The sequence below is a fragment of the Phaethon aethereus genome (genome assembly GCF_964289735.1).
Source record: "Phaethon aethereus genome assembly, chromosome: 9".
NCBI classification, from domain to species: domain Eukaryota; kingdom Metazoa; phylum Chordata; class Aves; order Phaethontiformes; family Phaethontidae; genus Phaethon; species Phaethon aethereus.
Window position 1 is genome coordinate 7,048,134 of NC_138585.1, and position 15,992 is coordinate 7,064,125.

Consider the following 15,992-nt stretch of genomic DNA (forward strand, 5'->3'; position numbering starts at 1 on the left):
GCTGTGTGAAACTGTTCAAAATGTTTCTTTGAAATTTTTTCCCCACAAAACTGTTTGCTATTTCATGCAATTTTGCCTCCCCTCAGATCCACTTTTCGATAAAATTTGACAAAATTGCCTTCTTTTTTTTACATCAAAATACAAAAATGGCACAATCAAATTCTTTATCTTGGCTTGGATTGAACAGTTGGTGGTCTACGGGGAAGGGGACCTTTCTACTGGTAATGTGCCAATTTAAATATATAAAACCATAACATTTCTTAATAACGTAGAGTTCCTTTGTCTTCCTGCATATCTTTTAAAATAGTAAATATTTTTTGCCTCTTTAGGGAAATGTTGTGATGTTTTAATATATCACTATATGGTCGCACTTTTTGCTCAGTTTCAGAATATCTAGTTCCACATATTTTATATAGGATACTAAATTGTAGTCCAGTCTGGTCATATTTCAAGTCCAAGAAGGCATATGGCTTATTTCCTACTTAAAGGCCTTTCCAAGAAATCATGCTACTAAATAATGAACATGCACACATCACACATTGCAGAGGAGCTCTGTAATATTTATTTTTTCTGACTCCTTTGCTCGACTCTGTGTTATTCTCTCTGGTTTCCTGTTAATTCTTTCTGTCCTGATAGTGAGGGAAGTCTTGTCAACATACCTGAAAAATTGTTTCTCATCTGCCAGTTCTCACTGTCTGTAATGTGTCTTAATATTCCTCTTCTAAGCTTAAATGTTTTCATTTCATTTAAATGTTTACAAGTGATGTAAAATGTTAGCCAAATGTTCAAGTAGGATGAATCCTGGATCTAAAGTGACCACTTCAGGTAGTTTATCACATGCTAAAACCAATTTTGAACAGAATCAGATGGGAGATAGAACTAGGTCCAAGGGAATGGATTGATCAACTGAGCTCTCGAACTTGATTATAAAGCTGAACAAACTCAGAGTTCAAACATTAAATCTAAGGTTATGAATAAACTTTGATTGCAGAAGAGGGGTAGAAGAATCTGGAAAGTTGGGCAGTCTTTAATTTGGCTCTCTAAGTCAGAACTGTAGTTTATCAATAATTCTTACCAGGCACTTATCCTGTGATGGTAATTTTTAACATTGTCGTCTTAGTGTTATCTTTTACATACTGGTTTTTAGGAGTATCCTTGTCTGTCAGCTGTTTAATGAACACACTGCCAGATACCAGGATATGTCTGTTTCCTTTCCCATTCAGTATACTAGCAAATGTAGTGTTAAATAACATCTGACACCAGAGTTTTTAACCGAAATATTGTAAATTCATGTGGCTTCAAAGTCTACCACAGATGAGTAGAATGTGTGTTTTGAATGTAATTACAGGGCTTTACTATGGAAAAGGACAAAGAGGATGTGAACTTTTCTTAGCAGTAAAAGCTTCTGAAGAGGCAATATTTGCTGCAGATGTTTAGTTAATTTACAAATTATTTTGAGTCAGATTTACTGAAATAGATGGATACAGTTTTTTGCCTCAACAGATCCATCAATCAGAAGCTAAAAGATGATCTGGTTTACGGCTCTTTTGTATGTACAAAGTGTCGGAAAATGTATCCCCTTTTTTAAAGGGAACTGTTTCATAGGAATCACATGTATCCCTATTCTGAAAACCTAAGGAGAAAAGTACTTCAGGTAGAATAAGAACTAGATTTGACCGTGTCCCATCCTTTAACACATTGGAGTTTTCCAGCATCACCATATAGTTCTTGATGCCTTTCACTTCCAGGTTCTGCAGAGGGGTCGTGAGCAGCCGGTAAGTCACAGAAGCTGCTCTAACCGTCAGCCTGCTTGTTACAGATTGAGTAAGTTTGAGAGATGTTTATCCATCCCTACTGTATGTTAATGTGAGTTACCTTCTTTTAAACCTTGTTTTTAAAAGGGATTTGTTAGGGAGCAGAGAGTAAGGCTGCTTATTTGCCATTTGTGTTTGTTGTGTCAGGTAGATCCTGGGGATTAACTGAATATCTGTACCTAGAGAAGGTTTAGAGAGCAGGGTAGGGTGTGAAGTAAGAACAGAGACTTGGAGGTACAGCTTTGATAAGAGCAGGAAGCAGGCACACGAGTTAATGAGAATAAGAAAAGATTCTTTACTGCAGGGGTTGGGCAAGGTTTGTTTGCAATGCAGAAAGACAGTGAAAAGCTCCTAAATAAAGCAAGACTGAAAGAAAAGATCTACCCTGTTGTGACATTGAGAGGAAGGAGAGTTCTGTACAAGTCCTTTCAACTTCCTTTTGCTTTTAAAATTTAAGTCAGAATAGAGCAGCCTGTTATGTTTGAAACTGTTAAAAGGACAACCCTTGCTTTATTCCTGCTATTCTGCTATTCTGACACCATTTCAAAGAGTTTGTGGAATCATAGACTGGTTGACGTTGGAAGGAACCCCTAGAAGTCATCTAGCCCAAACGCCTGCTCAGAGCAGGTTGCCAGGGCTGCATCCAGTTTAGTTTTTACTATCTGCAGGAATGGAGACTCCACAACATTTCTGGGCAAGCTGTTCCAGGGTTTGACCACCCTCATAGTGAAAAAGGGGTTTTTGTGTGTTTAAATGTAATTTCTTGTATTTCAATCTGTGCCTATTTTCTCTCATCCTTCCACTGGATACCCCTAAGAAGAGCCTGGCTCTATTTTGTACCCTGAGCCTTCTCTTCTCCAAGCTGAAAAATCACATTTCTCGTCAACCTCTCCCTATATGTCAGGCTCTCAGGTGCTTTGGGTTATTCCTCCCCAAGGGCAAGACTTGGGCTGAGCTTCATGAGATGCTTGGTAGCCTGTTTCTCCTGTCTGTCAGGGTACTTCTGAATGGCAGCACAACCCAGCTGCTCCTCGCAGTTTTGTATCATTGCCAAACTTCCTGAGGATGCACTCTGTCCTATCATCCTTGTCATTAATGGAGATGTTGAACATCATTGGACCCAGTGTTGACCTCTTGTGTATTCCACTAGTGACTGGCATCCAGGGGGATTTTATGCTGCTTATCACAAGCCTTTGAGCACAGCAGTTCAGCCAGTTTTTAATACGCCTCACTGTCTCCTTATCTAGCCTGTACTTCATCAGTTTGTTAACAAGGATGTTGTGAGAGACAGTGTCGAAAACCTTCCTGAAGTCGAGAGAACAATGTCTACTGGTCTCCCCTTGTCTGTACTTAGGAAATAGGCTGTATGCTAAAGGTTACATTGCAGAGAAATCTCAAGTTCCTCCTGTGACCTAGGAAATAACTATCTCAAATCTTGAGTATCACATTGGATTTATTCATCAGTCATTTCTTTTCTCCCATGAATGAATTTTATCTGGCTAACGAATGTTGGTGTTATGTTTGTTTATTGAAATTGGTTCATTTTTCCCATGCAATGTTGATATTTAAAACCAAGGACTGACACGTAAATGTCTGGCTTAAGCCAGCCTTAAATGTTTTTACAGTCTAACTGATGTATGTACAACGTATGTGCAAACTTGAGGCATTTTTAAGAAAAATTGAAAAAGGGGGTTGAGTACTGCATGCAGTTCATACCAATTTAAGTAGAAATTCTATGTACTAAATAAAGATGAAAGGCCAGATGAAAGTGAAATGGGCTGCTTTCTATACTTATGTACCATACTTATGTCTGCACTTCTCTTTTTTTCCCGTCTGTATTTTTTGTTCAGTTGCACATGAGAACAGTGTGATTGTAGCAGTGTTTTACTGTTTCATTTAACCCTGAACACTTGTATTCTACATGATCAGTACCCACAAGTTTTCTGCTCCATAGTTACAATATATTCTAGCCTTAAATTTTGTATCTTGCTGAGGTTACCGTTACTGTGTTTTCTGGTGTACAAACTGCACATTTGTCTCAGAAAAGGATGCCTGAGACCTAAGGCTGCATTTTAAATACTGAACCTACACACCATCAGCAGCTTTCCTGCTGATACCGCTGTGCCACTGGCAGTATCGGAGGCAGCAGTCGTGAAAGCAGCAGGAGCAATGGCAGCAGCAGGTGTGTGATGAACACAGTGCTGCATCTTTACACAAGAGCAACTGGTAAATTTATAGACTTATGAAGTCTTGTCTGTTTATAGGCGGGCTCCAAAGTAGGCTAAGAATCGAACTGTCTTGCTTTCCCCAAAAAAGTGCTACTTAAGTTTGTAAGTGCAATGATAGTTGCAAAAGGGGAAGAAAGACAATGGACAGGCATGAAAAATTTGCAGAAGGCACTGGAAGTCAGTTTGTGTGTGGAGCTGGAAGGCTGTCTTTAACTGTGCAGTAAACGTGACAAGCCCTTTTAATAACCACTTTAGTTGTATGACTATTGAGTCTTTTAATAATTTTCATGGTACTTGCTACAGAAAACTAGAGTTTCACTTTCAGCTGAACCAGAAAGATTTTGCAGCCTTCAGACGTGACATAAAAATTGAGATAATGCCATGTACATGCTTTTACAACACTAGAGAAAATAGGCTTCATAAGAAAGTAATCAAAACCGAAAAGAATTTTTATCAGGTATTTTGCAAATATTGTCTCTCTTAATCATATCCCAGGCCCTGCTGCGCCAAACCTAACAGTCTCCTTCAGTTGAAAATTGGGCATCTGATGTTTTACCCTTAGTCTCATACAGCAATCAACATGGTGTTATGAAACATGTATCTTAAACTGTGCTGAGACCAAAGCACACACATTCAGTTTGTATTTAACTTTTAGGTGTACAAATACAGAATTGATGTGTTAAGCACCCTTTGCATTGTGTAAAATATAATTGAAGTTATTGATGACTATTTTAATGTTGCTTTAATGCATTATTAAAAGAAAAATGTTAAATAACATTTTGGATCATATTTAGTATTGTATAATGCAAAGTCAGATACTTACCTGAAGTTTACTTACAGGTTTTATTTGGATATAGGTGCTCACAAGCCTAAGTGTTGTGCTATGTGTTTCTCAACTTTTTAATTTCAGTGCATTCTTTTAAGCTAAAAAGTAAAGCAGTTTAAAATTACGTTCTGTTTGTTTAGGCAGTAGCGAGGCAGTAGAAAATGCACATCAGAATGAGTGTGGTTTTCTTTAACTTGTAGAAGGGGAAGTGATCATGCCCCTGTACTCGGCAGTGGTGAGGCTGCACCTCGAATACAGTGTTCAGTTTTGGGCCCCTCACTACAAAAAAGACATTGAGGTGCTGGAGCGTGTCCAGAGAAGGGCAACGAGGCTGTTGAAGGGTCTGGAGCACAAGTGTTAGGAGGAGTGGCTGAGGGAACTGGGGTTGTTTAGTCTGGAGAAGAGGAGGCTGAGGGGAGACCTTATCGCTCTCTACAACTACCTGAAAGGGGGTTGTGGCGACGAGGGTGTTGGTCTCTTCTCCCAAGTAACCAGTGATAGGATGAGAGGAAATGGCCTCAAGTTGCGCCAGGGGAGGTTTAGATTGGATATTAGGAAAAATTTCTTTACTGGAAGAGTGGTCAAACATTGGAACAGGCTGCCCTGGGAGGTGGTGGAGTCGCCATCTCTGGAAGTGTTCAAAAAACATGTGGATGTGGTACTGCAGGATATGGTTTAGGGGACATGGTGGTGTTGGGTTGATGGTTGGACTTGATGATCTTGAAGGTCCTTTCCAACCTCAATGATTCTGTGATATCAGTAGGTATTAAGAAGCCATTGTATGCTTATGTTTAAAAATAAAATATGCTAGTCAATTCTATCTGAGTATTATTAAACCTCTGATTTAACATTTTAGCAAAACATATTTTTATCAATAAATATACTTTTAACTTGCATTTTGCAGATATCTGCAGTTGTCTTTGGTTGATGTTCCTGAGGAAGAAAGGATATTGTAATCAGTCTGTGTCTCTGCCTGTGGGCCTATAACTGTAGTGTTTTGGCCAGTTGTAAACAAAGTTAGTAGGGAAGTAATGTCTCAAAGATAGGAAATCTCACAAGCTTTTGAAACCTGAACGTGTGTTGTAGTGTAAATTCTGGGGAGGTCTTATTGTCACAAAATAAGATTGAAGAACCTCAAATCTTCATTGCCTGAGGACTTGCAGGCCAAACCCTTGCACATTTTAAATGAACACTGATGTACTGTCCTCAGGAGGTTTCAGTAAATGCAGCGAATGGGTGGAGTAAGGTGGAATTCTCAAAAGACTTTCAGCTTTGAGAAACAGCATGTGGAATCATCAGGGCCACCAAGTAGCTAGGGGAAGGTATGGATAGGCAAGTGGTGCAAAGGATGCGTGTTATTTTTGTTTGGTTGTTTTCTTATGAGGCAAGGAAAAATAATATGCCCTTACTCTGTTAGAGGAAAGATGGAGACTTACCAGTCTGGGCAAGAAATTTGCATTAAAGAACAAAAGGGGACATGTTACTGAGGCTGATAAAAGGAGTAGATAGGAAGCATGTCTCTGCTTTGTGGTCTGTGGTGAAAGAGGACAAGGATAGAAGAATAACAGGGAAAAAGCCTGTGAGGTTCTCCTGATAATGTGTGGGATGGAAGGGAAAATGGTGTTAGGTATTGTGAGGATGTCAAAGGTTGAATAATAGAATTGGGGCAGTTGGCACAGAATTAAAGTGGTGTGAAAAATTAGAATGGCACAATACACTTTGAAATAGAGCAGTACATGTTCATTCTGCTTGTTGAATTGAAAAGATTTGCTGTTGATTCCCTATATCATATATTAGACGACAAATATGTCAATATTACATTGTAAGAATTTAAGATTAGAAAGACAACACAAAACCAAATAATTCTAATGAGACTTTCATTAGGAAGGCACATTAGGAAAAAAATATTTTTATAAAGAACATAATGTGTCTACTTCAGAATACTGTTGAAGTTTTTCGATAATAAAATGTTGGATGACTTAACATTTGAAATCAAAACTATGTTAAGCTTTTAGATTACTCTTGCCTTTAGGGCCTTTGTTACTTATTTAATCCCAAAATTACCCATGATTGACACAAACTTGGCATCCTATCATTCTGTAGTTCAAAACTGCAGATGCTGGAAATAGGGCTATTTACACAGAGGAAGTGAATTGCCCATAATTTTACAATTTCCTGCTTGGATATCACAGATTGTGTCCCATATCTGGGCCTTGGCAGGTAGGAGTGTGAGGTTGGAATAAGTCTGGTTGCTAGGAGCTGCTGTTATAAAAGCGGATGAAAGGACTTATTGTGCCATCATCACGACCCAATTAAGCTTTTTACTACTTCTAAGAAATCATCCTTCGTTTCTTTGTAAATCAAATAAATCTTTGGCCCTTAGACAAGACCTACTTTTCATTGCAGAATCACTATGATTAAATGTTGCTTTTACCTGTGAGAGACAGACACGCATGCATTTTGTTTGCACCTACTTGCCATAGCTTTTCTGTGGAGTCCATTGCTCTGTGTCTCGATGAACATGAAAAAACAAAGAATGAAAACAGAAAATAATAGAAACAGTGTTTTGGGTTTACCTAGAGTTTGCAGAGCTAGAGGGAAGTACTGGAGCACTGCACAGCTGACACAGGTACCTAACACTAAATTACACAGGACTTCCCAAGACAAATAGCTGAGGAGGAGGAAGCACCTATGGGATTTAATACCAGTCCTCTTTAGCAATGTACACAGGTTGCCTTGCAGCATTATTCTCTTTCTGTTTACCCATCCCCAGTTGCTGTTGTTCCTGATGAAATAGTTCTTTAATTAGAATTTGTGGATGCTTGAAATCTAAGGGCAGTTAGAAAACAGCAAGAAACAGCTCAAAGTGCTAAAGCTTTGTCTGGGCTGTTACTCTTTCATGCTTTGTTTCGTTTTTACTGATGCTGTATTCCTTTGAATGCTTTTAATGTCTCGCACGTAAACAACAGAACAAGTTCTGGCCTAGCAGCACAACTTTTTTGTCATTTCAATAAAATGTGCATTAATGAGGATCCGTTCCTAAGTGCTTTTTTAATTTAGTAAGCATTTTATGAATGTTCCGTTTTGCACTTGAAAACAAACTCATAAGACCTGTGACTACATTTAAATGTTTGTACTCTTAGTATGCCTGTGCCGCCGCCTTATATACTTGCCTTCTTTTTGCGTAATACCCGAGTAGTTGATTTCTATTTCGATTATTTGTAAAGCAACTCTGTTAAAAGCTTTTAGAAGGTTTAGTTGACTGGATTTCTGTTTTGTTTCCATAATAGTTGTTTTATTCAATGCCACTGGAATTAATTTATGGGGATTTTCCTTCATAGTGTTTTGTTACACCATGTCCCATTCTGAGCAATTTCAACTTCTGGTTGTTTATTAAAACACAGCCAAGAAGAATGAGTGAGATTTGAGAATAGCAGCATTTTCTGAACTATATTTCATCTACCAATCTAATTTTATGTGAGTGTAGCCAAGTCATCTTGAACTATGCTAGCCACCTTCTGTAACTAGTACTTCTCCTTTGTGGAATATATTTCAGCGTAGCCTTTCCCACTGTAATTGACTGTACAGCTTCTTGCTCTTCTCCTCACCTGACTCCATTTCCTGAAGGAGGGCTGCATGTCTGTATGATACTCTCCCTTTGCCTTTTGACCACAGTTGTAGGAAAAGCAGTGAAAAAATTTCATCACCCCTTCAACACAAGGGAGAAAGGGAAAAGTTACTTTTTCTGGCTTATAAAATGATGTGACCCTTCAGCTGAAGTAGACAGTATTTCTCTTATGGGAAATAGCACTTAAGCATGATTTCTTCTGAAAAATGAGCCATGTTCCATTGGCACCAACAGCAAATCTCCTCAACTCATACCAAAAAATGAACAAAACATGCCTTCCGAATCAAACACCACAACAAAACCCTAAATTTTTTGTAAGCCTGGGAACTGAAAGTCAATCTAGGTTAGTTCCTGAGACATGCCATTAATGATTTTATGCCTTCAGTTACACTTAGATGTAATCTCAGAGTCTTCGGTGAGATTATAAACCTAAATTACAGTTCTTTGTGAAACTGAAACATAGATGAGCATAAGAATTAAAGGCAAAGCCCAACTACTATTTGCTTTTGCATGGGTGGGTCGGTTATGGATGTGGAAAGAGCATTAAAAAGGTTTTTCTAAGACCCTGAGGGTTATGTCAGAATGTGAAGACTTGGGGTTGTTTTTTCAAGAGTTATTTTTAACCTGGCTCAGTTTGCAATCTGTTTCACAGCACATTCCCATGAGTATTTTTCTATGAAAAACTGAGGAAGAAGCATGTTGTAGCCATGGGGTGAGAATGAGTGGTGAGAATAGGGGCCATTGCTGTGTGTTGGTGTCACTTGGCAAGCTCGCTAAGTACGTGTCATCTAAGAAGGGCCCTTCTACCTCACTAGGACACTTGGGAGATAAATTCTGGATCTTAAGAGTTTATTTGTGACAAATAAGATGGGAAATGAGAGGACTGGCTTCACTGACTTCACTGTGCTGTCAAAGGTAGTTCCACACGCTGGAGTGACAAATACAGTCACATTAAAGAAATGACAATATATTCATATATTGATTTAAATGCAGGAGAAGAAAAGGAAATCTGTACCAGCAAAAAAACAAATGAAGCCAATTCAATCAGTAATCCTGTACACAGGGGACACGTTTTATAGGTGAACAAATAATTTTATTGATAGTTTTACATTTATCTGTATTTTTTCACATAGTAAATTGCTCTTTTGTGAGATTGTTTTACAGGTGTTTTACATAGGTTCAAAAGATTTCTCTCCTCCTCTCTTTTAATTGAGTAAAAGAAAGCCTGCTTTGGTTCTCTGCTGTAATAAAATCATGGAAAACCTTTAGGGGAAAGGGAATATTGCTATTAATGCATGTTTTTGCTTATAGATTTAACTGACTCTGTAAAATGAAAGAAGAGAATATTTATTCCTTCTTGTGAAAAAGGTCTTGTCTGTCCGTTTTTGTCAATCAGAAAATATGAATTCCATCTCAGAATAATTTTTATTATTTTCTGGTATCTAAACAAAAGCATAATAATACTATGCTAGTAAGCTGCAAACTGCCTGTGTACTGTATGTGTTTGAGTAGTAAACAATATTTCAGGAGGTTTTTGTGAAACCCATAAATCACAAATTTGAAAGAATTATTTCAGGTTCTATTTCTGCTTTTTAAAAGGCATTTGCAGGTAAGCACTACTGGGCCAAAATGATCAACTTACTGACATTAAATAATTTTTCCCATTTACTTTTCATGTTCAATTTCAGCTGGCAAAACAAAAGCTAATTAAAGTATTTATGGTTTATTTCTGCAGATTTTACTGGAGAGCAATGTAAATTATTACACTAGTTGTGTGTGTCAGCTAAAGAACTCCAGATGAAAAATATTTCCCATTTTGTGTGCTTGTATCTTGACATTTCTTTTCCAACGATCTTACACTTTTTATTTCTGGGCATTGGATACTCTGTTTTTGTTTATTGATTTTAAGAGATCACAGCAGTATTAAAATAATCTTAATTTCCCATGCAGTTTTATTCCAAGAAAATGACATGTTAATGATATATTTAAACATGGAGGGTGTATATCAGAATTTTCATGGTTTAAAAACAAATTATATTTCAACATAATTCATTATGTAGACCAACTGGAAGGAAAACAGTTTTTCCTTTACTAGCAGCTAAGTGTTTTCTGTCATTACGTATGGACCTAGCCTTTCTTACAGTAAGATTAACATATGCACATACTCTTTTATTGGGTTAAAAATATAGGTCTGAATTGTAAGCTCAACTCCCACTGTCATAGTGACTAATTTGTTTTTAACGGCAGTTGAAAAGAAATGGCAACTTGGGACCTGTGTATTTCCATACCTGGGAAGTTTTGGTGAAATGTTTGTGGACCTGCCTGTGTCTTAGTCAAACAGTCGTTCATGATTTTGGCCTAGAATCACACTAGTGAACTAGAGAAGTACAGTTGCACAGAAGCTGGTTTGCGTTTCCTTCCACCAGGAACAGAGAACGAACTCACATCTGCAAGTCTTTTGCCCTTCTTCCAAGGCTTGCTTTATTTCCAAAATTACAACTCAAATCCGGAACAAGTAGGCTTAAACTCTTGAGGGACAGCCTCTACTTATTCACGTAAGAGGAGAAAAAATGTGCTTCTCCTACATTCCCTCTCCAGCGATTCCTCTTTCGTTCTATATCTCAGACAAAAGCCTTCCAACAGCAGAGACTGCTTAGCTCTTCTAGTGAAGTGTAGTTTGGTGCTGACTATTCCCGGATGTTCCTGTTGTCTTCTCCTTTCCCTATATTCTTTTTGTACAATTGCTTGTAAAAGGAGTAATGTAGATGCTGAGTAATTTTAAGTAATTTTGCTAAAGTAATAAATGAGTACTTTCTTCCTAATGCATAAGTTCCCTGAGATCACATCCCACTTAAATATAGTTCAATTTTTTAGCAGAATTAAGGAATTAATGAATGATATCAGCTAAATTTCTGTGTGGATGAGGTCTTGCTACTATCTCAGTATGATTTTTCTTTAGAACTACTTTCGTGCTGCAGTGATCTGCCCCCTAGAGCCAAAGGCAGCACATAGCCTTGCTTGTGGACCGAATAAGCTTCCTGCTCAGAACCTGTTCAAAGGTCATGCTGGAATTTTTAACCTGAGCATAAGCACATCAAATCACTGCAGCATCACAGAATCATTAAGGTTGGAAAGGACCTTCAAGATCATCAAGTCCAACTGTTAACCCGACGCCACCATGTCCCTAAGCGCCACATCCACACGTTTTTTTGAATCCTTCCAGAGATGGTGACTCCACCACCTCCCTGGGCAGCCTGTTCCAATGCTTGACCACTCTTCCAGTAAAGAAATTTTTCCTAATATCCAGTCTAAACCTCCCCTGGCGCAACTTGAGGCCATTTCCTCTCATCCTATCACTGGTTACTTGGGAGAAGAGACCAACACCCACCTCACCACAATGCCCTTTCAGGTAGTTGTAGAGAGTGATAGGGTCTCCCCTCAGCGTCCTCTTCTCCAGACTGAACAACCCCAGTTCCCTCAGCCGTTCCCCGTAAGACTTGATCTCCAGACCCCTCACCAGCTTCGTTGCCCTTCTCTGGACAGGCTCAAGGACCTCAGCATCCTTCTTGTAGTGAGGGGCCCAAAACTGAACACGGTAGAAGAGTCCATGAAGTGAGCCACTAGGCTGGTTGGCTTTTGGTTTTTTTTCTGGCCTGTGAGAGTCTGAGTCAGGGAATTCTAACACATTTTTGGAGACAGCAGTGATTTAGTCTGGTTCTATAAAGGTGAAGAGTGAAACTCACTCTGATAGAGTTTAATGAAAATTCACGGATGATTTCTATACTCTCAAACTACTTTTTCAGTAGTACAGCTGCTAGAAATGGATTATATTCATAAATGAATATTCCATTTATGAACTCTTAATTCACAAGTAAAATATCTTTGTTTCTAGCATTTGAAATCCATTTTCTCACACTGAAAAGAAGCTACGGTTTTAAATATATGGCTTCATCTAATTAAATGTGGCCATATCCTTCCTCCATGGAAACAAAAGCATTGACGTAGTGGTTGGCGAAGTTGCATCAGGCTGGGTTTTCCATTCTGCTGTGTCATTTTACCTGTGTTCAACTGGACCTTCTAGCAAATTACTATGGGAAATCATGACTGACTGTCATTCTCATCCCTGGCCAGGTCTCCGAGGTCCAGGATAGACTGCAATATTTTGTGTATGTCAGCAGATTCTTTGTGAACCATGCAGTTTTATACAAGTCCCAGTTTACAGAGCTGTCATTGCAGGTTTCTGGTTGGTGAGTTGGAGAAAGAAATATTTGTACTAAATTTAATGGAATGTAATCTTTACATTTGTTTTTGAATTTTTCCTATTTCATAGGTAGGAGTTGGCCATAGGAAAAAAAATCTGGCATTTACATATAGAAACTTGGTTTGAACTTAAGCCAGAGACTTACTGCAAAGTGAGAAAACAGAATACAGTTGTACTTTGAATACTGCAAGAACCGCTGAAAAGTTAGAGGTACCAAATCATACTTACCTTCTACCAAAGCTCCGGGGTCTGTGGAGTGAACCTTGTGAAGAGGTCATTGCATTGAGAGCCCTCTAATGGTGTAAGTGCCAGAAGGCATATTTAAACTGTTCTTTACACTCTGCCCACAGAGTGACAGTTCTTTTCAAATTCAGTGGGTTATTGGACAGTATAAAGTCTTATGTAGTATCTTATACAAAAACTGTATTGAAAAGATTTTACAATGTGCTAGTACAACACAGGATGCGCAGAAGGCAATTTTAAACTATGGTTCAACATCATGTAAGTATGTTTCCCTATCAATTCATCTTCCACATGAATATTCCTTTCATTACTTTTTTTATAATATATTAAACTCCATGAATCAGGTTTTCAAAAAGATCAGGAATATTCCATTCCGCCATCTGCAAAATGTAGTGGATTATTCCCAGGTGCAATCCACCAAGACACAATTGTGGTAGAACTGTGAAATAGTGTTAACAGAACAATATATTGGCAAATATTGTCTGACTTTCTGCAACATAATTTGATTTTAAATATCCATATACATCTGCTGCTTCACCTTTTCCTGCCTAATGGAAAACGCATATCAAAATCAGTCTCCATGTACTAAAAAACAGCCTGTCATATAAATGAGTGGCAACTAAAGCAGAGCCTGTCAATTACTAGGAACATTAATTATTCCATTAATAATGACTTAGTTTAAATCTTGTTTCAAAGGCATATTGGACAATGCAATTCATTAATTTCATTTGAGGTTTCAGCCATGTGTGCTAATTGGATTATATATATTTTGGCATAGCAGAATTTCCATTATGTGTAGTTCTCATCTGTCTTTCCCACAAAACCTGAAACCCTGCCATTAAGGACACTCCTTTGAAGCTGAATAGTGAGGCATATTAAAATATGTATTACTGTGCAAACTGAATTGCATAGAGATGGAAAAAAAATCTAATTTTTCCATATTGTAATTTTGAAACTGTGGATAGTTTTCCCCTAGCGCACTGCAAATTGCATCTCCTTTTTTTTCATTGTGGAGGAGCTAATTAAATGATAAATTAAAATCCATGGTTAATTTTAAATGCATTTCACTTCTTATTTTCTCTCTTCCCTTTTTCTCTTTGTACTTTTAATTTTTATAACTTCCTCTTTGGAAATTTTGCTTCCTTTATTAAGTTTTTTCTTTTAAACAGAACCCTTAGGTGTATGATATAAAGTCCATGTGTATAAAAATGTACCACTAACATATTACAGCAATTTTGTTCAAGGTAGTAATCCTTTTTCTCCAAGTTAAAGAACTGGACAATTGAGAGAAGAGTTTTAGAATGCATTTTAAGTTTCAGTAAGTGAAAGCTATTCCTAATCTAAAAAAATATTTCTTCTTGGAATATTCTGCTTGACAAAGAATTTTTTACCATCTCTTTTTCCCGTTTTATGTAAATATATCTTAACCAGAAATTTTTAAAAGCTAAACCAACATGCAATTATATGTTCAGTGAAATACAGCTATCACTGGGAGAACAACAGTAGAGCTCAATTCAACTGAATATATTTACTGACATGCATTCAAATATGTCCTTAGATTGAACAAATTGCAGTCAAGACCACTTGATCATATCAAGGAGATGCCATACTCTCAAGTGCAAACTGGTCAGTGACACATGATCCTGTTCCAGTTTCAGCTTTGTTTTAGTCTGAGAGTGAAAAACACCACATTGCCTCAAGCCCAGCTCTGAAGCTTGGGCCAAATCTCCCTTGCTGTGTGCTTGTTTTAGGGATTGAAGATGCAGTCTAGGACCTTATCCTGGCAGGTCCAACTTCTGTAAATGCTGAGCCACACTGAGGCTCGCAATTCCTACAATTAAGCTATATTTTCTTCATTTCTTTAATCTTTAGCAATCTTTGATTGCTTCATGTCCTCGCCCATCCATTGTCAGCATAGAGACCATGTAAGTGCTCTTTAGGTGTCGTTGTTACCTGTTCAGCCATTTCTGTGATATTAAATTGCAAGAGGCAACCATGGCATTGATATCATCCATGTGATTAGCACGCAGCTCACACAGGCATAAATTACATGTGCTACATGACCATAACCATGCAAGATTTCTCTGAGTTACAGAAATGTTCAACAGACTCTTTTTCTTTTTTTTTCTTTTTTTTCTTTTTTTTTTCTTTTTTTTTTTTTCTTTTTTTTTTCTTTTTTTTTTCTTTTTTTTTTAATGAGGATCACAGTCTGTTTATGGTAAACTTGTTCCAGGCTTAATTGCTCCTAATCTTGTGTATGCAAATGGTCCTGGTGCTATGAAAGTATTTCTGATATATGTTTAAGCCCAGTTTACAGTTTCATGGTTTTATGTTTTAGTTCTTCTCAAGTGTTTTAATTTTCTGTGGGATTTTGTTACTGATTTTGAGTTGAGATTGGGATTGGATTATTTTTCTTTTCCATTTTGTTTGGGTTGTTTTTTTGGTTTGGTGTTTGTGTTTTTGGGGTTTTTGTTTGTTTGTTTGTTTTAGAAAATTCCTTTTTGGGCTCCCTTTCTTACTCAGCTGTCTATTAGACAAAGTCTCAGAAGTATATGATCCTTATTAATGTACTGCAGACTTTCTGGGTCAGGCATCTCTGTCAGAAACAATATGTTTCTGTCTTTGCAATCAAGATCGCATAAGGGGTCTAAGGAAGCCTACTGATTAGGAAAGATTTTATCTTCCTAGGAAGCTTTCTGTGACTTCAGAGGTTTCCATAGCATAGCAGGTGAGACAAAGGTTTTAAAAAAAAGCATCTGTTGTGAAATAGCAAATAACCAACAGTTTTAAAATGCAGTTGTGATGGCAGTGATTTGGGTAAGATTCACTGTTTCACCAGTGGCTTCATTTAATTTTAAGTCATTGATGCTGTATTTTACTTTATATTCTGCAAAATTTTGCTTAGTCTTTTATGGGGAATTGGTATGGATAAATGGATTGAAAACTGCAAACTGTTCACTAGGAAATCTTATAGAGAACCAGAAAATAAACA

The 15,992-nt window shown here is 37.6% G+C and overlaps 1 protein-coding gene across 1 annotated transcript in view; it reads left to right on the plus strand.

The window, feature by feature from the left end:
* The window catches only part of CLSTN2 (calsyntenin 2), a gene marked incomplete at its 3' end in the record, with an annotated part of 384,651 nt that overhangs the window by 263,913 nt on the left and 104,746 nt on the right, over positions 1-15,992 (plus strand). The gene's annotated exons all lie outside the window — the stretch shown is intronic.